We start from the raw sequence: 25,807 nt of genomic DNA, 5'->3' as shown, positions 1-25,807 counted from the left end.
GAGGAAGATTCAAATCTTTTTTCAAAATGAACTTTTAATTCAATACTCACTTTTATTTGCTGCTACTAATGAAACAGTTCCTGATTTAGAGGTCAGAGCACTTCTTTTGTCAGTATTATTTCAGTTAAACTCTCATTTTCACAGCTGCTCTCTAATTTTGGCTCCGGGAAGGGCACTCATTTGTTATCAGGAAATGAGGCCAGAGCACCTTCACTATCTATCAGTCTTAGGGACTACCTATGGGGGTCACCTGGCAACACACTACTGGCCAAGTAATGACACAACTCAAGGCCATAGACACAGGGAAGCTATAACAGAGGCTGTTATTGGACTGGCCACCTGCCCATGGATCAGTTTAATGTTCTTTATAACCATCACACACATGCCACTGTCATTCATCCACACCAGGGAGAGTTTATTATAGATGTGTCTGGTTCAGAGACACATAACACTTAAGAAAACGGCATCAAGCTGCCACAGTCTTGTCTATACATACTGTTTTATTGGTCACAAACACACGTTTGCCCTCTTTCTTGTATGCAGCTCGGAGAAATACCATAATTGTATGTGACACAACCCTGACATGAACCTTTCCCATTTTCATTCTGCCGTTTCTCTTCCCTGGTAAGTGTGTGCCTCTAGGCCATCCTGCAAGACATAAAAAAACGCAATTGTGCGAAAGTGTTGGGCACTGCGGACTTAATTCTGAAAGCTTTTGACAACTAAACGTTTCCTAAAAAAAGGAACTCTCAGAAAGATGTTCGTAATTGCTTGGACACCCCAGGGAGTAGTTATCTTTCCTATATCGAGACATGGGAGGCTTGAAAGATGTTTCCTTTCAGATTAACACATATGTTGGCAAGAATTGACAGATGGCATTTGCTTTGAACCCTTGTGTCTGCAGAAAAAGTGTAAACAAAAGACAACAGTGTAAAAGAGACGCTTGTTTTTGAGCATTTTGTTGTCACAGAGCTAAGTTATGATCACATGTTGGAATTCACAGTTTGGTCGATGTGATGTTCAATGTGGAGTGTTAATGTTTAGAATATTGGATGAGTGGTTGTTTTGCTCAAGGCAAGAAGAAAAATATACATTTCACGGTGAAGCTGCTGACTTAATGAAGACTTTTGAATTTTATATTTCAACAGCAGGAGAATAAGAATCTGCCTTTAAGTAAGTAATTCACAGTCCATTCCTAAAATGATTACTTGTAGCTGGACTAGTACTTCACATCACTTTGTGTCTAGTACAGTGAAAATGCTTTTTAAAAGAGGTGTATTCAATTTAAGAGATGTGAACTGATTAATATTTTTACTTTTTTAAAGAAATGCAATTTTATAAATATTCCCACAGTGGTTCTAGTTTGCCAGGCAAAGCAGAGTTACATTGTCTGGATTCAAATTCCCATTTCAAAGTCTGTCAGAACATTAGATATCAATGGACCCCCAATGAGGCCAGTGGGGCCTGCCCACCGGGCCTGGCTCCAGCACTGGCAGCATATGGGGCCCCCTTCCATCTGTTGCCCTTGTCCTGTATATATGTGTGTGTTTGCGTGTGCGCGCTGGCCTACTCAACTCCCATCATTATCATCTGCTGAACTCCAATGCCTCTCTGTTTCCCTTCTTATTAGGCTTGAAAAGCACACCAGATGGCCTGTGGGAAAAAATCAAACTCCTCCAGAACGGCAAGAGGCACCACCCACAGGCATGACAGAGTTCTGAAAGATTTAAGACATACACGACATACTTTTAACACACACACACACACATAAAGTCCTCATTGCTTCATGTTTGACTTGTACAATTGACACACACAGGCAGAAAGGATTGACAGCAGCAGATACATCAGAGGTTTACATGCGGATTCTTGATATATTGACCCAGCACACATGACCTTGACTTGGTGGCTATAAGGTGTGTCAGAATGGGCACTGTGTGAGTAATAGCGCTCTGTTTGCAAACTGAATAGTCGAGTCAAGCTTATTTATAGTCCTTGACACAAGTGTGTTTCAAAGGGTTCATATATCAAACACACTTGAGCTCACGTTCACACTGATGGGTCATTCGGAGTCTCCAGTACACCTGAGCTGTATATTACAGCCTGATAACTTCACACTGAGCGGGGCAAAGCAGGGACTTAATTTGTGGAGTTTTTTGTCATGTGGCAGCAGTTTTAAAGAAGTCCTTTGACATCTTGGGAAATACGCCTATACATTTTTTTGGCAGAGATTTTAAAAATACCAATTTGCTGTTGCAGCAGGGGTTATGTGCTGGATTGTTTTTTTGCCTGTAAGTAGCTGCCACAGGAACTCTTTCCTCCTTTTTCTTGTCCTAGTGCTAAGTTGAATAAGTTAAGTCTTAACGCTAACCTGACCGCTTGCTGTACTCTTAATATTTAGGGACAAATCACTGGATGAACTATCTGTGACGTCACCCACAAGTTTCCTGAACAGCTGTCACCATCTTAGCAGTACCTGACCCAGCCTAACTAGTGGCTAGTCCCTATTAGTCTCACTTTACCAGCCAGTTCTCGAATATAGACTGATCTGGCTGCACTGCAATATTATTCTGCTATAGGGGAAAAAAGCTCTGGCTTGTTTGTATTTCTTTAAACAAATCACAGTCATTGTGGGCGAGGCTAAGTGAAGAATGTGATAGTGGTGTTTCCTCAAAATAGTGATGACTGGAATTGTCGTGGTGAAACATTTGCATGCAGAGGGTTAAGCATTAAAATGGATCATCCAATGCAAAAACTAGCAGAGCTGCCTGACTGCACAATCAAAACTCTCGGTAAAGCTCTCAATTTCACTTTTGTTTGCAATGCTCTTCCTTGCTTACAGCAACTTGTTGTTGTTGTTATTGTTTCCTGTGTTGAAAAAATTTAAATAAATTTAGAAAAAAATGTACATGCAAATAGCAGAAAGGGGGCAGAATCCAGGGTAAATCTGTCACTCCAAGTGGTCACACCATTAATTATGCATATTGTTAAGCCTTGATACAGTGTAAACTGGTGAATTATATGAAAATTCACTCCTCATTTCGTTGTCATGAAGAGGAAAATTTGCTATAGAGACCAAAGTCATTCTTTGTACAGGCATTAAACATATTTATTCCTGCTGGAAAGTTGCAGGTGCATTATATCCTGCGGGTGTATGAGGACTGACTGGCTTTTGAAGTCAGCCTCCAGTGGACATTCAGGGAACTGCAGTTTTGGTACTTCTGTTTTAACTTAGAGTTTCAGCATCAGAGGACACCCCTTAGGACAGACTTAAGTGTAGCATCAGTTTTCTCATCTAACACACAGAATGAATGCAAACTGGGTTTGGTTGCTTGGTTGCCTGGTTTGTCTGCTGGCATTTTCACATTTACATTCATTCCTAAATCCAGATCACCAGCTTTGCAGAAGACATGTCAATAGTATGGGATGAGTACATTTGAATCCACTTCAATATATTAAACCAAAGAGCATAAAGAGTGAAAAGCACTGAATCCTTTGCCATATAAATCTAAACAGAATCCTTTGCAGATTAAGAAGTGCTTTAGTAAGATTACATGATAACAATGATGCAATCTCATTTCCATTAAGCACTAATTTTTATATATCTATAGACACGGTTCTGACCATATGTGCCTCTAAACACTCACTGGATCCTCCTTGAGCAGCTCTTTTTCTTTTTCTACTCTTGATGAAACCCCCCTGAACCACTCATCCCTTCCAGTAAATTGCTGTGTCCAGCGCCTGTGTCACACTCTCGTGTTTTTTGATTCAGCAGCTCGAGTCATGAGAGTTCGAGCCGACCGACGGACTAAAGCTCAAAATACTGCACGACACTTTGCAGTGAAATATAGCACCCAGTCGCTAGATCATCTGAGGGCTTTTTTCCTCAGGTTGTCCAGGCTTACATGCGCACACACCATCATATTAGTGGCTGCGCTCTTAACAGCAATTTAGTGATCTGAATTCCCTCTTGGCTGCTGCCTTCTTCTCTCGCTTTCTCATTACACTGTGAGGGCAAAATGCAAAGTAGTCTGTGAGTTTTAATATATTACATGTAATTAACAACACAAATGTGTAGAGAAGTCTCTGTATGAGGCTGTTCATTGTCATGCATGTGATACATTCGGGGAGGGGGGTGTGTGTGATGTTTTTCTCTGTGTCTTGATCTCTGTGTGTCTCTCTCTCTCTGTGGTCTAGTTTTTCCAGGTGTAATGTCCAACACAGTGGTTCCCTCGAGCAGGGCCACTTCCTCCAGGTCCAGCCCTCCTGGCCGAGCTCCTCAGAGAGCCAGGTCTGGTCTCCAGTCTCAGAGGAGGTGAGCTGGCCAAGGTGGTGCTTCTGATCCTCACACCAGACGCTGTCTCACCTCCACAACAAACATGCTCTTTATTCAGTGACGCCTGAAATTAGACGGTGCTGCTTTTAACGGCATGGAAATGTGGTGGAATTGGCATCGGTGCAGTCTCAGCCAATCGCTGAAGCCACGGCGGCATCTGGAGATGTACAGCGTGGGCTTTCTATTGTTCAGAAATGACTCTTCAATTTTCGCTCATTCCACCCAATTTCCACAATATGTTTCTGCATGTGTGCCACTGTGCAGCCGGCCATGCATAAAGGAATGCTTTATCTGTGACACAATTGCAGCTCTTCCAGAAATAATTCACCGCTGCCAAAAACCAACACATACTGTCTTATATACTGATTCTGCATACATCCAAGCTGCTTTTTGAACGCTTTTATCAAAGATGAGGTTTCATTGCATGGGGTTTATGTGTGCATCAGCAAACTGCAAAGGAGTTACTTATAGACAGTGAAATGACACATGAGAAAACAGGAATGCCTCCTTAATGTGCTTTTTCTCTTCATCTTAGACCACATCTTCTTCTTCAACACTTCTTCTCCCATCTCCCTCTCTCTCCAAGCGACTCCCCCTCTGCTTCTCTCTCCACCACCCTCCCTCTCTCTCCTTTCGGTGCTGCAGCCCACCCTGCTCCGAGCTTTAATGGTACATGCCATTAGAAAGCCCATCTCTGGAAGGGAGGAGGGGAGGGTGGTCTCAGCCTCAGCTAAGAGGCTACTTTAGTCCCCCAACATAAGCACATTCACAGATGTCTCTGCACGCGTAGAGCCGTCTCAGCCGTCACGACAGAGCAGCCTGCTTCTGTGCTGAAGCAACGAGCCGCGAACAGAGAGGAGCACAGAGGGGCAGACAGAGATACAAAGAGAGGTAGTGAGGACAAGGGTGGGAGGGAGAGCAAGAGAAAGAAGAGGTGAAGAGCCACAGAGCAGAAACACATACATCGCTGCCACTCTGACGTCTCCCCTCATGCACCAGTTTCGGCGTGTGTGAGCGCCAGAAGAGGAGAGAGGAAAAGGAGGAAAACAAATCCTGGGAGCTTGGGTCCTCTCTTTGCTTTACATTCTCCTCTTCTTTTTTTTTATCTCCATCATCCAAGGCATGAAGACGGGTTTCAGCTGGCTTGGCAGAATAAAAGAAAGGGATGCTTTGAACGCTGCCTCTCTTTCGACAAGGGACAAGGAAGAGGAAGGGGGGGACAACACACAGCAGGGACAAAAACAGGATTTCTAGAATGAATGGGAGTCCTTCTGCTGCATGCGCTGGGAATAGCAGTCTCACACTGAAGTCTCTAAATGAGGTAAAAATAATGATACCACATTATCTTGATTTTTTTTTTCTCTGTGCCTGCTTGGCCGGCATGCTCAGATATGCATCTGAGAGGCACTTGAAAGCATGCACATGAGCTTGACAGAGATGAACCAATTTCCATGCTGATCAGGTTTGGAACAGCAGTAGGGAGATTGCCATCTTTGTCCCTGGGTCGCTGTATACAGCGGCACGGTGGAAGTGAGAGGGAAAATCTATGCATGTTGGATGCCGCAGAGAGGCAGTGTGAGCTGGTGCTAGAAGAAGAGTCGGTGTCGGCCTGATGAAAAGAATTGCTGATAATCCTCATGATGAGCAGTTGGGTGCTGAGATAGCAGAAGAGATTTTCTCCTAACTGACCAGCAGAGCTGCTGCCGCACATGTTCCAACTGGAATTTAGAGTCAGAGAGTTCAGTCGCTTGACTTCACTTTTTTTTCATAAAATATAAATTTGTCATCCTGTACGCTACGTTGCACATCAATAAGAAATAAAACATATGAGGACTCAGAAAGAAGAGTTGAGGAATAGAACAAAATGCAGTGAGCGATTTCAAAAGCCAAGTCTGAGCACTTTCACTGGTCGCCCTGGGGAGCCATACACTACCTTCCAGACAGAAAATAACAACTTATCCACAGAAGCGAACAAAAAACGGCGCATTGGCTTGAGAAAAGGGAAGCTTGAGCTGAAGTTAAGTGGGCTGTATGTTCTCATTTCTGACACCTACCCAGGAAACCCCAGCCCTTTGAGAAAAGATGTAGTGTTTGTTCTCTTTGCCAGCACAGGTGCACAAGAAACTGCTCCCTAATTCTGCAAAAAAAAAAAACAAAAAAAAAAAAACAGTACATTGTTCAAACCCACGTTGTAGTTATGTGCACTAATAAGACAATGATAGTATGGTTTGGCTGCCGTGATCATTTAAATGCGCATGGCTTAACTCAAAACAAGCAGAAAATAATGCTCCAGTCTAGTGACGGAGGCAATAGAGGCAGCGGCAGTGGAGCACATGTGGGGTGTAGCAGTACCAATATTGGAGGGTTCATTGCTAAATTAAAAGCTTTTTTTTGCAGGTTAGCAAGGATGCTTGGTAGTCTACGTGGAAAATCTTGCACAGTGTTTATCCAGTGCCAAAGGTCTGGGCTCCGGTCCTAAGTCCTTACTCATGTGTCAGGACACATCAACCTGACTGTCCCTGGAAGTTCTGACTGGTCCAGTCACAGCATGCTGACACCCATAATGACATCAGACATACTGAGCAAATATGTTTTCTCTCAAGTTCATATTTTCACAAACAAGCCACAGTGTCAAAGAAAAAGGCCACCCAAAAGAAGACACTATGTTGGACTCCCTCTCTCTTAGCAATTATTGACAGTAAAATGCAATGTTCATAGACAATTCAATTCAATAAACTGAATATATGTATTTCTGGCTTTATATTGAGAAATGAATCCAAAGTTCTAGCCACTCCAGAGCTGTGTGTCTGTTAGTCCACAATGACAAACACAATAAAACACACACTGGCAGAGATCAGTCCACAGATGACTGAACTGGCCAGTTGTGTTTCTCCCGTTTCAAAGTTCCCTTCATCTGTTCCACAGTCTGCATACATGATGGCAGCCACACCTGGCGCCCGTTTCTCAGCCGATACACTCGCATGCGATGAAGCCGTGCGTGTCCCCAGCTGTTTCTCACGCTTGTGTTAGTATGCCTCTATAGCGCTGCACTCGCTGGCCATGTATATATTTAGTTTCTGCTCGGTTTAGCAACGTCAGCAAATAGCATCCAGATCTCATTTATGGAACTGGACAGCTTGTCATTTCATTCTGTGTTCAAGGTTGCCCCTCTCGTTGGTCGCACAGTTCTCAATGTGCTGAGGGGCCAGAAATACATATGAGATACAGCTGCATTTCTGACACTGTATCCCATGGTTCACTGATGAGAATAGCATAGATCACTAATAACTATTTCTCTGTTTTGTAATCTTTTACCACAGTCCGAATAATATTTGTTTGGTCTACCAGTTTGTAAATTTTCAATTGTGAGTCGTTTATGTGCTTTATCAGTGTTTCTCTGTAGCCCTATTAGAGAATTTAAGCTGTTTAATCAGTTTGAAAGAAACCCTTCCAAATCTCTATTTTCTGGAGCAAGGTTGAATGACTTTACAACTGGAGAGCTGATGGGTAATTGTAAAGCAAAAGCACCCGCAACTCTCTGTTTTAAAGCTTTACACCTAATGATAGGCATTTAAATCTGAAGCAATAAATGTCAAGAACTCGCCACATATAACCATATCTACACAGCTTTTACTTTTTAGGATGCATTTCACCAGCAATTGATGAAATCTTTAGAGCCTGCCTTACAATGAAGTGGTATAAAATGTTACCTTTTTACTTAGCTAGGATAAAATAGTACCTAGTGTACAATAAATGTCATCATAATACCCGTATTATACAACATTGTAAGGGTATACATGATCTTGTAGACATGTAGGTGTTGAATGTCCACATGTGAAGTACGCATGTTCATCACCAGTAGCGCAGCAGCATTTCACGCCTCATTGCACGGCGTAATAACATGTATGAAGCCTGGCAAGATGGAGGGATTAGACTCTGAACAAATGTTTTGAAAGCTATTGACAAGGCTGCTCAGGTTTGGAAACAGAGGGCAGCATGTGGGTGCATGTGAAGTACGTCTACCTACACCAAGAGCTCACAGATACAGGTTTTTTGAACCCTACTCCACTGGGCAAAATTCATTTATGTTTGATGTCTGCTCAGTGTGTGTTGTAGGTTTCTCTTTGAAGGTAAGTGAGCTCCTCTGCAGATTCAGTCATGGAGCTGTCCAGCCCTAGGCAACAGAGGACCAGAGCAATAGATGTGAATAAAACACTGTCTTTATCACAAACACTATACGGCTGAACAACAGTGTTACAGTGCAGTATGCGCTTTTGCATTTAGCTGCAGAAGTTTGAGCATGCTCTCATATCGCCATGATCATGAATTTTAAATTATAAAATAAAAAAGCGACTGCCAGCATATTGCCACAGAATCTTTTTGAGGCCACATTAGTTATTCTTCTTCAGTCTGGTTCTGAGGGTTCGCAGCAGGCAAGTAGGATGTAAGTTTGCATGTATCGCACACTATCTGCTGCAAACAAACACAAAAGTACATGTCGGTATTTCCATTTCTGAATTGTAAAAAATTCTATTATTGTGTGAGAAAACTTGTTCTTACTTCTGCATGGTGTAGTGTAAACTGACTGACTCAAACCAAGTTAATAAATGAATGATAAAAGTAAAGCTTCTATTTTTAGCTTTTTGCTGACAAACACCACCGTCTTTTTAAACATTGGTTGAAAGGAGTTCCTCAATTCTGCATACTGAAGTTGTTACATTTAATGAATCAATATCTTGATTATGCAGTGCATTGTATAAGACAATCAAAGCATCTTAGAGAATGTTTTTGGTAAAAGACAGCACCGAGAATTCTGCCTTTGAAAAAGAAAATATAAAAATAATTGGTCCTTAAAGTTCTACTAATCCAATAGTTATCCTCCGCCTCTGCCTGCAAATTCCTTTGCAAAGCCTAGATGTTAATTTTAAACTATTACATTTCTCACATAATGGTTGTTGTCAGAAATTGCAATTATTTCTTCAGATGGTGTGAATCAAAGGCAAAGAAAAGAAAGAGACATCATTTAAATAAAGTTAAGGTTGCTTTTAACAGTAATGTCTGCTCTTTAGCATTAAATATAGATAGTGATTCACTGTGGTTAACAGTGTCCAAAAGCTGAAGTCTAAATTGTATTAAAATATATGAAGGCATAGTTTGATGACGGCCCATGGCGGTCCCAAAGGCAGGGGCTTAAAGCATAGCAGGCACATGCCCTTTATAATGAACTGCTTAGAAGCAAAGTTAAAGCAAAATGACGACTAAGACCAATCTGTTGGGCCTTGCAGTAGTGCTGTTGTACCTCAGTGGATTACACTCCATGGGGCACTTAAAATCTGTCTGGCTGCCCATTAAGACAGCCACTATCCTGGCTCATTAATGTCCTGCAGAGGAATTAGAATAAACTGTGCCCCACAGACTCATGCTGGCAGAGGCTTTCTGCCTTCTCTCCAGCAGCTTTTCTCCCTCCAGGGACAGCAGTTGTTTGCCCGAGGTACATCAGAGCAGCTTGGAGTGACCAGCAACACCGAATAATTAGATGCTCAACTCCTCCAAAGTGCTGTAGCCGTTGAATTCATCCTGACTTGTTTCAGCAATTTCAGTGGGGCTGCCAAATATAATCACTGTGTAGGACACCACCACTCACTTAAATGGGAAATCGGGTTTGAAAAGCGAGGATTATAAGAAGGGGATGGGAAGCTATCTTGGAAGCAGCGAAGCAATGGCGCTCATAATCAAGTGCATTAAAGTCAAAGGATGGGAGTGCTTGAAGTGGATCTTAATACATTTTTTGAATGACATTTTTTTCTCCCGTTTTTCAGCGAGGCCTTTGATTTTGCTGTTTCTTCTCTGTGAGATGTGCTTTAATTTAAGAATACGGGGGATTGTTTGCTAACAAAGGCAGCTTGTGTAATGACGCAGACCAGTCAATAGTAAACCCAGTCAAACTGTAAGAGCTACTCTGCTGGAGATCACTACTCATGCAGTGGAAAGCCAAAAATTAGAGTCAACCCTGTCAAATATAGCATTATTCCTCTTGGCAAGAGTGGAGAACCTTGGGTTAGGTTGTTCTTTTTGTTGATGCTGTCATGCTCCTAGGCTATAAATAAATTGAGTCAGTAGACGCCTACTTCCCTTATATATCATCACTGTCAAATGAAAGCTAATATGCTTTTTTTCAACAACAAAGGAATCATTGTGCCAGTTAGAACAGCAGCACCAGAGTATTTTTTTTTCTTCTTTTGTTCTCGGGAAGGAATTTAATTGCAAAGCATAAACCTATGACATTTTAGGAAATAACTGCTTCTGCTAGCTCATGTTTTGCATCTGATGAACAAGTTGAGTGATAATAAAATGAACAGCATCACTTTCTGTTTTACAGGGATTTGCCGCTAAGGCTTGTAATGCTGTTTACTGCTTCAATCAGTGATGCAGCATGATTCAAATAAGTTTACCCCTTTTCTTAATGAATTTTTTTTTTGGATAATCTCATTCTGTGCATTTGTGGACACCCATGATCCCTGGGGGCAGTACTGCTGTGCTTGAAAAAAGGAAGGTATTAGAGACAGCTGGCAGTGTGGTATCAGTTGTGTTCACAGTCAACGGGCCTGCTGGAGATTAGGAGACGGAGCAGAGATGCTACTGGAGGCCTTTTGTATGTGCAGTCACATAGTTCACAATATATCCAGACACACCGGCACACATAAAGGCGCTCACGGTCTACAATATCTAAAGGCACAAACAATAAGCAAAGCTCCTGACCCAGCCCTCGAGGTTCACCTCCCCCACTGTCAAACCATGTTCCGCCTCACAGTGATCAAGAACGGAGTGGAAAACAGTTCTTTTTCTCTTACCTCTGTCTGGCCTTTCTTCCGATATTTTCTTTGAGGGTTGCAATTACATAACGCGAGAGAGCGAACAGGAAGAGCCCTATTCTGTCCTTCAAGACGAAATGAGCTTAACCTATAATCAGCGTGGCGGAGATGACACAGTTTGCGTCTTTATCGGAGTGTTGAGTCCAGAGGGAGGAGCTGCTGCAGGGAGCCGAGAGTGAAGCTATAGTCCTGCAGAACAATAGGTGTCTGAGATCAGAAGACTGAGATGATCATTTCACATGATGACAGAGGTCTTCCCCTATCATCAACCCATCCATACAACGATAATGTGACCTGACAATGGTGTCGAACAGTGTGTGTTAGTTAAAACACAGCAGCACAGTATATTGCTTTGATATCAAGGATCTACGCTAACATCTCAAACAAAGCAATATCGTTCTCAAGATTAATTGGAGTCATTTGTTTAGGCCAAAATCTGATGTTTAAGATCTTTGCTGTTGTAATATTGAAGTAGGAGTCCATTCACGCCTGACAGTACAGAATATAAATGGTTTTGGCAGTGAATCTTGTGTGGCTTTTATGCTTCTTTGTCTGTCTGATAAACATCCAAGTCCTTCCAGGGGTCAGAGCTGTAATTACTCACAAATTAGGCAACAGCGATGGAAAGCACACATGCAAAAAAAAAGTCTCGGTTTTGAGGCACAAACAAGTTCTCTCAATTACCCTCTTGAGAAAATCCCACAGGCTTTGTAGTAAATCCCTCAGCTTTAACGAGAATGAGTGTCCGTCCACCTCTGTAGGGGGAAAGGATCACCTTATGAACATGCTGGGAGATAATTTCAGCAACGCTGGCCATTGAAAAGCAATCGCTAATGCCCAGTGTTGCTTAAAAAATTACAAATATGAACCTCATCCAACTGCAATGGTTCAAGTCAGTGTACCTTATATAAAATTTGATAAATAAGTCAATGACTGGGGCTGCTCTGTCGCCTCACAGCTAAAAGATCCACGGTTTGCGTACCGGCCTCGGATCTTTTTGCATGGGGTTTGCGTGTTCTCCCTCTGCATGTGCGGGTATTCACCAGGTTCTCTGGCTTCCTTATACAGTCCAAAAAAAATGCTGAGGGTAACTGATGATTCTAAATGGTCCGTAGGTGTGAATGTCAATGTGTTTGTTAGTCTCTATATGTAGCCCTGTGATTGACTGGTGACCTGTCCAGGGTGTCTCCTACCTTCACCCTAAGTCAGCTGGGATAGACTCCAGCCCACCACCACCCTAATGAGGATTAAGTGGTATATGGATAATGGATGGATGGAAATCAATGACTGGATAAAGCTGAATAAAACCTACCTGCAATCAGTGGCTGTAAATCTGTGAAATTATAGTTCCTCAATTCTATTTAAAGAGATCATACTGATTTGTCTTAAGCAGTGAAGATTAGAAATGTGCTCCATCCAAACAATAACAACAAAGAGATTGGCATTTATAGATAAAAGTCTCTTTAGCACCTAACAAATCATACATTGATTGACAAAACAGATTAATAAAAGTAGTAATAGGAGTAAAGTGGACTTCACAGGAGACATGAGACAGATTAAGAATCTTTGCTTGCTGCTTTAGCCTGCTGTTAATCTTGAATAATTGTTCTCTTTAGAGGTTACACTACAACAATATCCAGCTTTCTAACCTGGTTAGTATTTTGATCACTTATATGTTACTTGATAATGGACTTTTCTCCAATCTACTGACATTTTGGTTGACTTTTCCACCAGTATACTACTACATAATGTAAAAATAAAGCTGCTGCAGTATGTTTAGAGCAAGCTCACATGTCCACCAGCATCTCTCTAAAGGTCACCTTTGGTCATTCTCACATTTCTTCTGTAGGAGGATTCTATGCTGTGTTAAAGCTGCGTTGGCTGCTGTGGGTAGATTTGTTGTCTTCTTTGGAGGGGTAGGATTATACTTTTAATATTTCACCTTAGTTGACTGACGTTTTTGAGCTATACAGCAGCACGGATTTGTCATAGCTGTATATGGCTGTATCTTTTCTGTTTACGCAGTGTGCTATGTAAATGCTCAGATGTTATGCAATCTACAACAAAACAACTTGCTCATTATTAAGCAGAGCCTTGGTGTGTTTTGGAAAGCCTCTGTTAGTGCTAATGATGCTGCTATGCCTAAGAATTCAACAACAGTCTCACTTCTGCTGATCTCGATAGTGCTAAAAACAAACAGGATGCGTGTCAGACATAAATTATGTCTCTGGGCTGGATGACTGCTTGTCATTTGAAAGTTGAGTTTATCGAATTGGGTTTACCATAATCCTCTATAAGCCCAGTAAATTCTCAGAAGAACCAGTGAGGCAAGTGGGAAAAGTGGACATTAAAATGGGTGTAAACTAAATCTGTACTTCAAATTGAGAAGCAAACACCCATGGGTGTGACGTACCAAAGAAGATTATATTATGCTCTCCACTGACAGATTCCTCTCCACCTCCTTTCACGATTTTAAGATTTAATAGACCAATTGAGATTCTGCATCTCGATCCAGCAGTGTTGTGTAAGCTGCAGTTCTGGACCTCTGCAAAAAGCTGATGAGGGCAAAATAAGAACAAAACACCAGGGTTAGTGCATTAAAGCATCCATTTTCTAAATGATTTTCTAGTTCTGAGACCAATCTGATTTACTAATCTATCCCATGAAAACACTATTAAAACCATGACAGTTTTTTTTATCCATCAATGCTGAATGTGCTGCACTCATTTTCTGCCATGGTGCAATCATCCTCGTTACACAGTATGAAATAGGATTGGCACAGAGAGAGCTGTCTGGTTTTCCTATTCCGAGTTACTAGAGGTAATGTAGGCAGCAGTTTTGACTGTTTAGACTGAGTGAGATGGATAAACAGTCATTTGCGATAGAGAATTACTCAAGATTAAATATTAATAAATGTTTTTCCTTGTGTGGTATGCAGTGGTTACATTTCCACATCTCCAATACCAACACAGCAAAGCTCAAATAAAAGCAAATCATGAAGGAAATGCAGCGAATCAGGCAGAGGGATCAATTTACAATCCATTTTACTGTTGTTACATTGGGTAGCATTTAGTGGTCTCATAGATCCAACTTTCATCATGGTGGGAAATTGTTTAGAAATGTAAACACTTTAAGGTGTGTTTGTGACAGCAGTGAAATGTAGAAGAATTTGATGTGCAAAAGAAGCAGTTCAGAGCTGCTAAACAGTGTCATGCAGCACGCTGTGGAGAGAGATGACAGGTCTTAACTAGCCTGTTGTTATTGTTCTTGTTGTTGCTTACATGGCATTTCATGTGCAGTAGGTGCCAATTACATCTCACTCACAGTGTCTAAACTCTGAACAACACAGCCACACTGGCAAGTGAATGAAAAGTTTGTCCCTGGTTGGATTCTGAGAAGCTGTCACTAACATGTCATTAAAATCTGAGCCTTAACCAGACCAGTAAGTTTACTTGTGTTCACATGAAATTCTTTCTGTCCTGATCCCTCCCACAGCTGAGAAACGGAGGCCTCCTTGATGCGACGTATTGTGTGCGGCCGGCCACCTAATTTCTTGCAATCGATTTAAAGCCAAAAGTTTTCAAAGACAAGGTGACCTGTTGGATCATCTACCATGCACATTTATCGCCTCTCTGCTCTGAGCTTTAATTAATAGTTTAATAAGAGCAGTGAGCAGCAAGTCTGACCTGCACCGCACCAGCATTAATTTGCAAAGCTTCTCAGCTATAAGAATTAATTACCGTGAACAAACTGTAAAATACAGATACAAAATAAAGAGCTTAAACTGTTCATGCTCATAATCATTTCCATCATCATTCCATAAGTGATGTGTCTCCATACCAAAGAAGACTGGCACGCTATGAAAAAGGTAAACTTTAATGACAGTGATCTTATATCAGAATATGTCACTCCCATTCCTCTGAACTTAATGCTAACCAGCAGTTTTATGCAGTTTACATATGCAGTCCTGAGGGCTGCTGCATGAAGCCCCTAAGGCTACAGCTGCTGAGTCTGTCTGTACCATCTGACTGCAGAGATGATTGCTCGGAATATTATCGCTTAAAACATATCTCGGAATTATTAGAGCAGAATCTGAGCAATGACTTGTGCATTCAGAGAGCAAAATACTATGACATGGGCATTTGTGCATCCTCACAGCATGCCCTCGATGTTCATTTTATTGTAAGGCAAACATTTAAATGCACAGCAAGTAATGTAACTGTGGAATTCCCTTCTTGAAGCATTCTCATACTGCTACTGGGTGACCACTGAAGTGAGCGGCACATGGGCTTTGAGATGCAGCAGGAACTAATGATAGATCTGTGGTTGCTATTTCCAATTAATAAACGGACTCAGGATAACAAAATAAGTCAATAAACTGTTATTTAGAGGGCTTGCTTCATCTTTGTCAGTGATCTGACCCCAGGCCAGTGCATTGCTGGTCGGAACACAATAACATGACTATCAGGGTTTCAAGAAGAGTAATTTCTCTGCAAGGCAGGTAATGTTCGACTGGCTTACCTCGTTTTGTTTTTAACAGATCAACAGAACCGCGCACTGAGGGACCTATTATATCGTCTCCTCTCTAAACTCTAGTACGGTTTGGGAGGATTTCAATAGGAATGAATCAGCATTGTAGTCATTTTGTTCCCATGAGAGACTCAAGGGAATGTCTTGTTTATGTCTGCCTCATTTTTATGAAGTACAGAGGGAGCGGAGCAAAAGTATGTTGCCAGACACACTTCTTTCAAATTATTACTGTGAGCCGCTGCTGAGTAGATAAAGTGGTAGTTCCATTAAATGCAATCTAGGTATCTCTGACAGAATAATAATTGTTTGTGCTGCTTGGTGACGCGTCTGTGTGATTGTGTGGTTTGTCGAAAGCACTGTGGGATGATCAAAGTGGCTCCGTGAAATTGACAAATGCAGGATTTGATGCCCAGCTGTAACCAGCCACAGTTTAATGGTGTCCAGTGCTCTCACATCTGTCGTCCTAACATGGCTCAAGAACAACATTCAGACACTTAAAGCCTGTAAGAAGTACTTTTGAATTTAATCCAAAGTACTTTAAAAAAATATTTTTCACCATGGACACTTAATTTTGTTTTCAGTTTAAATTCAGCAGCAGAGTCTGGTATGATATCACGTCATAAAGTGTAAGAAAATCCATGTTAGCTTAAGCTCTTTAAGATTTTATGAACAAAATAAAAGTATAGTTGAAAGCACATGCAGCAGTTTTCAAACAAAGTGCATCGTGTCTAATAATTCTGTCATCCAAATCACCTAATATATATGGAAATAGTTCTTACAGATTGTGTCAGATAAGACTGATACACACAGATGATAATGTAAAATTGCATCAGTTGTTATTCTGTGCAAGAGTTACCATGATACTCTAGCTTCTGTCAGGATGTTGTCTGGTGAACCTTACGCTTAGTTTTACATTTAAAATGATAAACTGAAGCAACTCGAGGGTTTCTGATAACACTCGACTCATTTAAATGTCATGTTTACCAAAGCTGTTGTGTAAAGGTTGCAATTGCTCATTTTGAATTATTTCGAGAGCACCTGTCAAAGATTAGTCGGCGCTGCTTTAACAATTAAAAATTATCTTTTGTTTATATATGGTGTTTGTTATACCAGTCATTCACATAACATAGCATTGCGGTTCCTCTTGGATAAACTTTCTTTGTGCACCACTTCAATTGTAGCTATAAAAACAGACCCAGTGAGCATCTTGTTAATTACTCTGAGAGTTGGAGTGAGCTCATTTTTTGAGTCCTTTGTAATCATGAGTGTAGGTGTCTGTGTATGTGTGCTCATTTCATGCATACGTTTCTTTTGTCTTTTGCCTCCACCGACACCAAATCACTTAGCGGTCATGAAACAGGATCATTTGAATGAATGCCATGAAGCTGCGCTCGCTTACAAGCAGCTCAATGTGGCGTCATGGCTAAACATAACTGTAGACAGAACAATGTTCACAGTGTGGAGAGGAGTTGAGTTATAATATGTAGTGGGTAGCAGGCCCTAAACAAATGCCCTTGTGTGATTGATTACGCGCTACAAGCTAATGAGATCAACAGAGCCTGAATCGATTCAGTCGGGGAGGAATCATGCCAGAGGGGCATATGCAGCCGTGTGCAATGGCTGTATTGACACGCTCATATTCAGAGACCCGGTGAAAGACACCAAGCTGCAGTTTTGGCTGAGAACAGAGCTGTGTCCTCTTCCGCTGCATGGAGCTGCTTCGCCCACCACTGCAATCAGGGTCGATGCTGCTCAAATCAAACGCTTGTGATGGGATCTGACAAGTCGGCCACTCACTGCTTAACAATTACAGCAAAGAAAACCTTTTTCCAGGCAAAGACAAACAAGACGAGCGCTGTGTAGCGAGCAGCATTGCATTAGTAGATGTGTAGCGGAGAACACCTTTGACTGTAGTTAGCGGCAAAGCAAATTACAGCATGAGCGTGGATGACCATCAGCCCAGTTTAAGGACTATCTGCTGTAGCTGCTGCAGTCTTTGGCTCGCCAGCCAATGACAGACACAGTGATATTCCAAGCGTGTGGTTAACCAATTAAACTCTTCATGCTTCACCAAGATGGCTATAAGAGGATAAGCAGGGCTGGACACCATGCGAGATGTTGAGCATGTCTGAGCTGCACATGGTGACTCAGAAAACAAATGGAGGTCAGAGGCAGCACGGGCCTTAAATGAAGTAATTATGTGGTCTTCTTCTAACCACCTGCCCGTTATGATTACGGTTTTATCACTTCATCGCAATATAACATACAATTTTGTTCTTTCATTGATGTTTACGAACGAGATTTGTGCTCAGGCGCTTCATAATAGTTGTGATGGTGTGTGAGAGAGCACTTGTAGCTCTGAAAGCAGCTGAAATACCTGTCCCAGGCATTTGTCCTAACCCCTAGTGTTACATCTTGCACTGATAAAAAAACACCAACAGAGATATATTTTATCATAGCGTAGCTTATTTTTCTATCAGCTCTGACATTTCTTGAAACATGGATTCAGCATTGTGGATTTTAAACCTTTTTATGCTCTCCGATAAGCTCGACAGCAGGGAAATATGATGGCGCTCCTGGAAGGACATTCAGAGGAGGTGTGTTTAATTGACTGCTTTATGATTGTGTCACTCAAGTCTCGTCTGCACACCAAAAGGACAGGAAGGGGTGAGTCATCAGTCATTGAAGGGGGCGATACAGTAGAGGAGAATGTGGCATTATTTGCACAAAAGGACGGACGTGTCTGTGTGGCTTGTGCGCTACTAAAGGCTGAGTGGGAAAAATTTCATCGGTGTCCAAGTGCATCAAAATTCATTTGTTCAAGTATCTGATCGGAAGACTTTGGGCAGGAGGGCAACTGTGGAGTGACAGTGTTGTTACAATTGCACCACGCACAGGCCTTTCACTGAAAGAGGCTTTTTAATGTGATTCCAGTCAGTTCCAGTGAGGAAAGGCCATTTGGAAAATCAGCCTGAGAGGTTTTCTTTTGAAACGCACGCCAAAAAGGTTGGATGTCTGTCTTGAAGTGGGGCTTAATCAAAATTAAACAGGCAGAATTGTTAAGCGTTTGATGCCAATTCACTGATGTAAAATAGTAAATGGTATGATAGTCTAATGTAATCCTCTACTACATTACACTCAGTTACACACAGTTTTATAGAAGCATTTTTACTGTTAACTTTACAAGACATAAGTAAGGTAAAGCATAAATCTACAAGACATATAGGAAGACCATTACACAGGCCCTTGTTTCAGCTGAAGGAAGAACATGTCCTTCCTCAAGAAACCCTAACAGGACATTGATTCTACAGCATTTGATGACAATTCCTTTCAAATCACATCAAAGTTGCTGATTCCACGGTTCACTGGCTTTCCAATGCGCCAGCCACATTGATGATAATCACCGTATGACTGATGGGCGCTGTGGTCTCAATCATGCTAAATTCAAATACAGCGAGAGAGAAAACAAGCTTTTACACCACATTCAAGGCTGAGAAAAGGGATGAAAATCAATACGGCTCCAGCAACGCCATGCTCGAAATGAAAAGCATGCATGCCACGATAATGGATATGGATTTCTGGGTGTGTGGCTCATGTTTTATTCCCATTATATTTAGCACTACAAAAAATGACTGATGAGTGCAATGGACAACGAGTGCATTACTACGTATTGAGACTTCCTTTACACATGTTTCTTTAGCTGTGTAAAGGGCAGCGTAGTCATCGCTTTGTGCGGATTGAACGTATTTTATTTTCAAGCAGAACATTCCTTTAATCTAGTACAGCTTAGCATACAGTACTGCATGTGAGGTTTAAAAGGCCACTGCCGGAGCCGCCTGCTGCTGCTCTTGTATAATTAGTATCTGTCAGAGGCCAGCTTAGGTAAAGACAGAGTGGATGAACTTTTAGACTTCTGTTTAAATGGTGTGTAGGACGCAGCAAGGAAGCCAAACACTGTGTGGAAAAGGTGGTGAGGAATAAAGAGAGAAAGAGCAACATTACAATATTTACCATGCTGAGAGAAGCGGGATAGCAGCCTTGAGATGTCTCACGTTGTTTGTAATCAGTACGACGCCCGCTCTGCATCTGGCGTCCTGGTGAGCCTTTGTGTGTGTGAGCCTTTCATGGCGGTTGCGTTAGTGCGTGTGTGTGAGGGTCACAACGTTGCATCCCTGATATGTTTGTCTGGTGAACAAGTTGTGTGATATTTGTGGCTTTCTAGAATGTTGTTACCACGGTGATAGTGTGTGGTTGTCATAGAAGCTGTCATACAATCAAGGTGAAACTGGTCGTAAAGAAACTGATTTTTCTTATATTGTAGCTACAAGATGATCCTCCTCTCTTGTTTCTGTCTTCCCCTTTGGATTTTTCGTCATTACTTCCTCACAGGGAGACTGACTGATGCTACACAGGCAGGATGCTGAAATATCAGTTTGATCAGAGCATATTTATTGGCTGATTGATACTAATGGGACGTAGCTGGCTATAAATTTGGGTCTCACCTGCTGATATTTGCTTGGCTGGGATGCAGATGCTGTGTGTGCTGCAGTCAATTACACCTCTTCAAATGGGTTCATGTAATTCTGAGTTGACAAATTATAAAGTTCAAACTTTGAAAATTGAATTTATTTCAGTTGGTCGCATATATTTTGTGTCTGTATTAATTTAGTCCAAATGCATTACCATGATGCAACATCTGCATAGCAAGGCATTAAAAGTGTTAAAATATCACGTTACATGTGGAGGCTAGTTACTGTGTCTAGCAAGCTTCCAGTTTGCAGATGGAATACAAGCAGGGAAAAGGTTGTGTAGCACTGTCTGTAGACTACATGGGTATGAAATCCTGCAGATGTGATCACACCATGGACGTTTATAGCAAGTCTTCTTGTTTACAACAGCAAAATCAGGCATTAGTCTACAACTAAAATGAAAAATGTCCACCCAAAAGGCTTTAGACAAACACTACATCCTCTAATATGTCTTAAAACAGATTTGTCCACTTTTGAAAATTGGAAAAAGAAATGCACAATATCTGTAATATCATTTAAGTTTACATGTCTACAGTTTGATCAAATTTGTTCGTGACTAAGTCTTCTTGCTACTGGATCTGCTACTGGATCATGGTGGAATATGATCTTCTTCAATGTCTGCTGTATGAGCCTGGGATTAAGTGTGGCTTAACTTTCTTCGCACCAAACCAAATGAGCTGAAACGTCGTCCCATAGCTGGTTTGAAAGTCAAATTCTCCTCTGTCGGCTTTCCAGTGAGAGAATTTCGAGGACAATGGCATCACAGGGACAAAGCATGATACTTTTCCTAACACCATATTTCATCCTTCATTCTTGTGAAACGTAAGCTTCAACTGAGAAGTTCCACTTTCAAAATCTCATCAACTTTCACTTCAGTGTGAGTACATTTCTTTTCCATTTGTAACGCTCTCTGAAAATATGAACTAAATGGGAGAATTTGCTATTATGCTTTGTCCCCTTTTTGGTCATGATAAAACCAGATGGCTTGCATGTGGAAAATGAGCCGTCATAGTACACTTTCACCATCCATTGCTTCATCCATCTTAGTACATTTCCATTTTGAATAAAACTAAAATATACTTGTTAAATATGCTAGCACAAAAAAAAAGCACACAGATAAAAAAAAAAAGTTTCAATGTCATTTTATTCCTCTTACCAGATTGAGCTGGTCTCTGTAGAAAGACTGTTACGGGGGCAGCTGGAGAACCCAGGCGCAGACACAGAGAGACTGGCAGACTGGTGAATTATGGAAGGAATTTTATTATACCAGAAAACTAAAACAAGACATAAATGGAGAACTGAACTGGGAGGAAACAAGGCTAAACCGAACTACTGCTAACACACACTATGAATACAAAAACAAAAGATCATAAAACTGAACTAACAAAACTAAGCAAAGGAGGGGTACTTACAAAATGGGGGAACTGAACAGAAGGGGCAAGGAAGCAGGCTCAGGAAATCTGGGGTGAACAGAGATGAGACTGGAGCTACTGGCTGGAGACAAAAGCAGGGCTAGTGAGAATCTGAAAGAAGAACTGATGAGTCCAAGTGAGGGAAATCCAGTGGAAGGGAAAACAGAGTCCGAAAACAGAGTCCATGAAGGCATGTGGGTAACTATGATCCAGCAGGGAGTGAGTGAAATGACAAAGCTTAAATAGGTGGAGGTGAGGTGGAGAACAGGTGAATGGAGTGAACTGATTATTGCAGCTGATACTCATTGCAGTAATTAACTGATGGCAGAATGCAGGCAGGAGAAACAGGGAGAGAGAGAGAGAGACATGAGGGAGAGGTGACAGACAGAGTGAACCAAAGAGAGACAGGACAAAACAGAAACAGATCAGAACCCAAGGGAGAAAGGAGGAAAAATGGGGAAGAAGGGGAAAGAAGGGCAGAAGCTGGAGCAGGATCATAACAAAGACAGTAGAAATAGTATGATAACTGCAGCCATAAACAGCTGAAGTAAGCTGGCAATAACTTCATGCTAGCTACACAAAGTAATTTAAAAAATACAATAAAAATAGAAGAATATGAAAAGGGCTTTTTTTCTTGCTTAATCTTAATAATGTCACTGTCAATCTCTTCCTCCGAGGCGAAATAAAAAAATAAAATAAAATACATTCCAGTCAAAAGTTCATGTGTTACTGCTCAAACAAGCAAAGACAGATGACATTATTCATAAGATCGAAGGTGCCACATATGAGACATGAGGTTTCAGCTGCTGAAATGAAGCAGTTACTGTGGTTGAGTCTTATTCCGTCTTTTGTTCTGAACTCTGTGTAATGAGAGGTTAGGGACACTGCACCCAGTGATAGTGGAGCACTCCAAAAAGGGGCAAATCTTAGTGGGTTTAAGCCATTTAAATGAAGAAGAAAGCCTCTCCTATAAAGTGTGGCTAGTGTTAAGCTTTACACAAATCTGATAAGTGCACTGTGTCCAAAGTAGCTCCACATAAACCTTCTTAAAGCAGCATGACATAGAAAGCTCCTGTGATATCCTCAAACTGGAACATAAGAAAAAGAATCAGTTGTTGTTCCTCATGCATATGCAGTCTGCTTCATTTAGCCAGTATAACAACAAGGAACTAATTTAAGAGGTACGTTGCCGTCACTGGAGACAGCATTCTGCTTTGCTAACCACCCAATCAATACAATCTCATTCATTCTTTTCTTCATTGTTCACAGACAGAGATAATTGTTGGGATCCAAACAAAAGAACATTTTGTATCCAAGACAACCAGGGATTCAGTTTTGTTGATGCGTACATGGAATTCTGAGTGTGAGCCTCACGTAAAGACATTGTTTCTCTGTTTAAACTATTTTCAAACAGAAAAGTAAAATCACTGATGGCTCTTTATTGTCTTCTTTTATGTGACCCTTCAGTTGTTTCTACTTAGTGTTTGTATAATCAAAAAACTCAGTCACGAACACTGACATAAAAGTGATCAAAACATAACTATTAATAAAACTGAAGCAAGCGATTAAATGTACACCTACGTCTCAATCAAGACCAATAAAATTAATAAGCCTTCAAAACTGCCAGCAGTGACTGAATCGAAGCGTATTGTGCAAACAAGGCAGCAGACGATATTCCTTTATCACACTCCCTCACGGTAGGAAAAAGAAAGACTGAACATTTTCCTCCAGCTCAGATTAGCACACACGGCACGTATTGCCCACAGAGATACAAACACTGAGTTTTCTCACAAGTGAAATTATGACAGGAAATGTGAACTCAAATCTATTGGCCCCTGGTAACATATCAAGGTCAAGAGAAACCATGCATGATGTCTTTATTCTCTGACAAAGGACCTGCTCTTTAAGACCACCTGAGCATTTCCCCCCTGCTCCTGGGTCCAAACCTACATCTTCATCTGGCCTTCTGGTGAAATCAGCAGCCTAAGCTTGCCTTTATGGACCTTCATTTTGCCTGAGGGCACTCAGGCTGATTCAAGACACGGTGTGGAGTCCTGCTCATACCGCTGCTGGTTTGAGGTCATTGTGAACACGCAGGTGTTTTCTCACATGGTATCACCTTGACACAGGCACCTCTGATACCACTGGGCCGTAACATAATTGCAACATCGTCTGGTGTTAGAGGATGGAGCTGGAGCAGGCGATGGACTGTCAGGATGAATGGACAAGAAGCAATACGCCCAAACTCCATTACTGTTAATTGAACTGGAAAGAAGAAGGGATGGGGAAGACAGGGAGGCAATAGGGGAAGATAGAGAGAGATAGGGGCATAAGAGGAACCTGAGCTTATCTCCAGATGAACCTCTGGTATGCGAGAGGTTAATTCAATGTCATGCCAGGGAGATGGACAGGGCCCATTCCACTGCCTCATCTGGGAGAAAGAGGCAAGATGGTATCTCGACCCACCTGGGATTGAAAAGGCAATTTGTCTAAGGATTTATAGCTAATTGTAGATACATGAAATCCAAAAGAGGGCTTATGGATCTCAACTTGAAAATGAAATGCCTTTCACTGTAATCCTCTGTTTCAGAAGTTTCAGAATAACAAGCTGACTTTTAAAAAAAAAATGTCTTTGCAATTTTATTAAGGGATTGCTATGCTTGCTGTCTGCAGATTATGATGCATTAATCCAAATCGCATTTACAGTATAATTTCCCAAAGGTGTGAGACACAAGTAACAGAAGCTGGGATGCTCCGCGACTGAAAGAGGGAAAAGAGATGAGAGCCTCATTTGTGCTTCATTGTGTTCCTGTGAGAATACACCTGTGATTCGTTAGGGTTTCTGCAACTGCTGCAGCTGCAAACATACATCTGGGCTCCATTTTTTATTTAAAATGCTCTGTTCTGTCAAAAGCTGTGCACCAACAGTATGCAGCATGTTTACTTCAAGGAAGATTAAATGTGTAGGAACCATCCAGGCCAAAGACCGAGAGATTTTGCACAAACGTGATGTCAGAGCTGTCACCAAGATTCCATCCAAGGACACAAGCCTGACAGAATCTGTACAATTTTCACCTGAGAGCTGGTATTGCCTCCGAAGATATTTTGAGTGACACTTCCCTGAGATAATCAATTCCACTCAACACCTGACATGTGTTTAGAGCTGCTGCAGGCTGAGAAAAGACATAAAACTCTTCCACGGTATATATACAAGTGACACACTTTCAAAACCATCTGTACTGTTGGTGAAAAAATGTCTGCTGCGCTTCCGCAAACAGTAAGCTTCTGAATTAACTTAAATCCTGTCCAGCACAATTGTTTCTTTCTATTCTATAACTTTAATCCTAATCCATAGGCTTCCACGTGTTTAACAGCTGGAACCCGTAGCGCAAATATGACGGTATGATGAGTCATCATGACATACAGTAGGGTAGCACAGTACTGTATTTTGCTTATTTGCAGACAAACACATGAAAAAAGTATCGATAACTAATGTGTCTTCTTTGTGGAAGTGCAAAAAAATAAACCAACAGAAATGTAGCATAAGAACAGACTGCAGGCTCCACTGCAGATGTATGTAGATGTGGTCAAAAATACAATACAGAGGTTAAAGTTTAATCAACCGAGGCCTGCTTTGGCCAGAACCCAACCTGAATCTTTTAAGAGGTGCCATTGATCTCGTACTGGGTGTCAGAACTGTGCCGGAGTTGTCGAGTCTCCCTGGCAAGAGTTGTCTGTCTTTAATGCTGTACATCCACAGAAGCTGATGGATGGCAGAGTAAGGACAGAAGCTCTCGCTCCATTCATCAAAACCCGACAACCTCTTGGAGCCTGGTGGCCCCAGTGACAAATGAGGACCAGAGCCCCTCCTGGAGGGTGAGGAGTGGAAGCTTTGGCGAAGGTCCCAGCATGGCTAAAAAGTACAAAGATGCTTTTTTTTTTCCTTCAATCTTTTTTTTATCCATATGTGCTCGTCTAGCAGCTTGCTATGGCCACAGTTTATAAAAAGCAGTTCAACGTTTTGTCTTGAGCGATGAACTGCATGACAAATTGCTCTTTGCACTTTAAGCTGAGTTCAATAAGGTCCCAAATTGGTATTTAAAAGTGTGCAGTGTGAAAGAGACAGATGCG

The 25,807-nt window shown here is 41.5% G+C and overlaps 1 protein-coding gene across 4 annotated transcripts in view; it reads left to right on the top strand.

Annotated features, from left to right (window-relative positions):
• The first annotated feature begins 5,083 nt into the window (after window positions 1-5,083).
• LOC111569168 (galactosylgalactosylxylosylprotein 3-beta-glucuronosyltransferase 1) overlaps window positions 5,084-25,807 on the top strand; it is an 81,136-nt gene continuing 60,412 nt past the window's right edge. The window contains exons 1-2 of one of the 4 annotated variants that reach the window (XM_055012403.1): window positions 5,085-5,654; window positions 13,055-13,121. The gene's annotated coding sequence lies outside the window, so the exon portion shown is untranslated. Of the gene's footprint in view, window positions 5,655-13,054; window positions 13,122-25,807 lie in introns of all 4 variants that reach the window. The other 3 variants (XM_023271153.3, XM_023271152.3, XM_023271154.3) reach the window with 3 other exon arrangements.

The sequence above is a fragment of the Amphiprion ocellaris genome, chromosome 7, assembly GCF_022539595.1.
Source record: "Amphiprion ocellaris isolate individual 3 ecotype Okinawa chromosome 7, ASM2253959v1, whole genome shotgun sequence".
NCBI classification, from domain to species: Eukaryota; Metazoa; Chordata; class Actinopteri; family Pomacentridae; genus Amphiprion; species Amphiprion ocellaris.
Note: the sequence above shows the minus strand (reverse complement) of the source record. Positions and strands in the feature narration are given on the sequence as shown.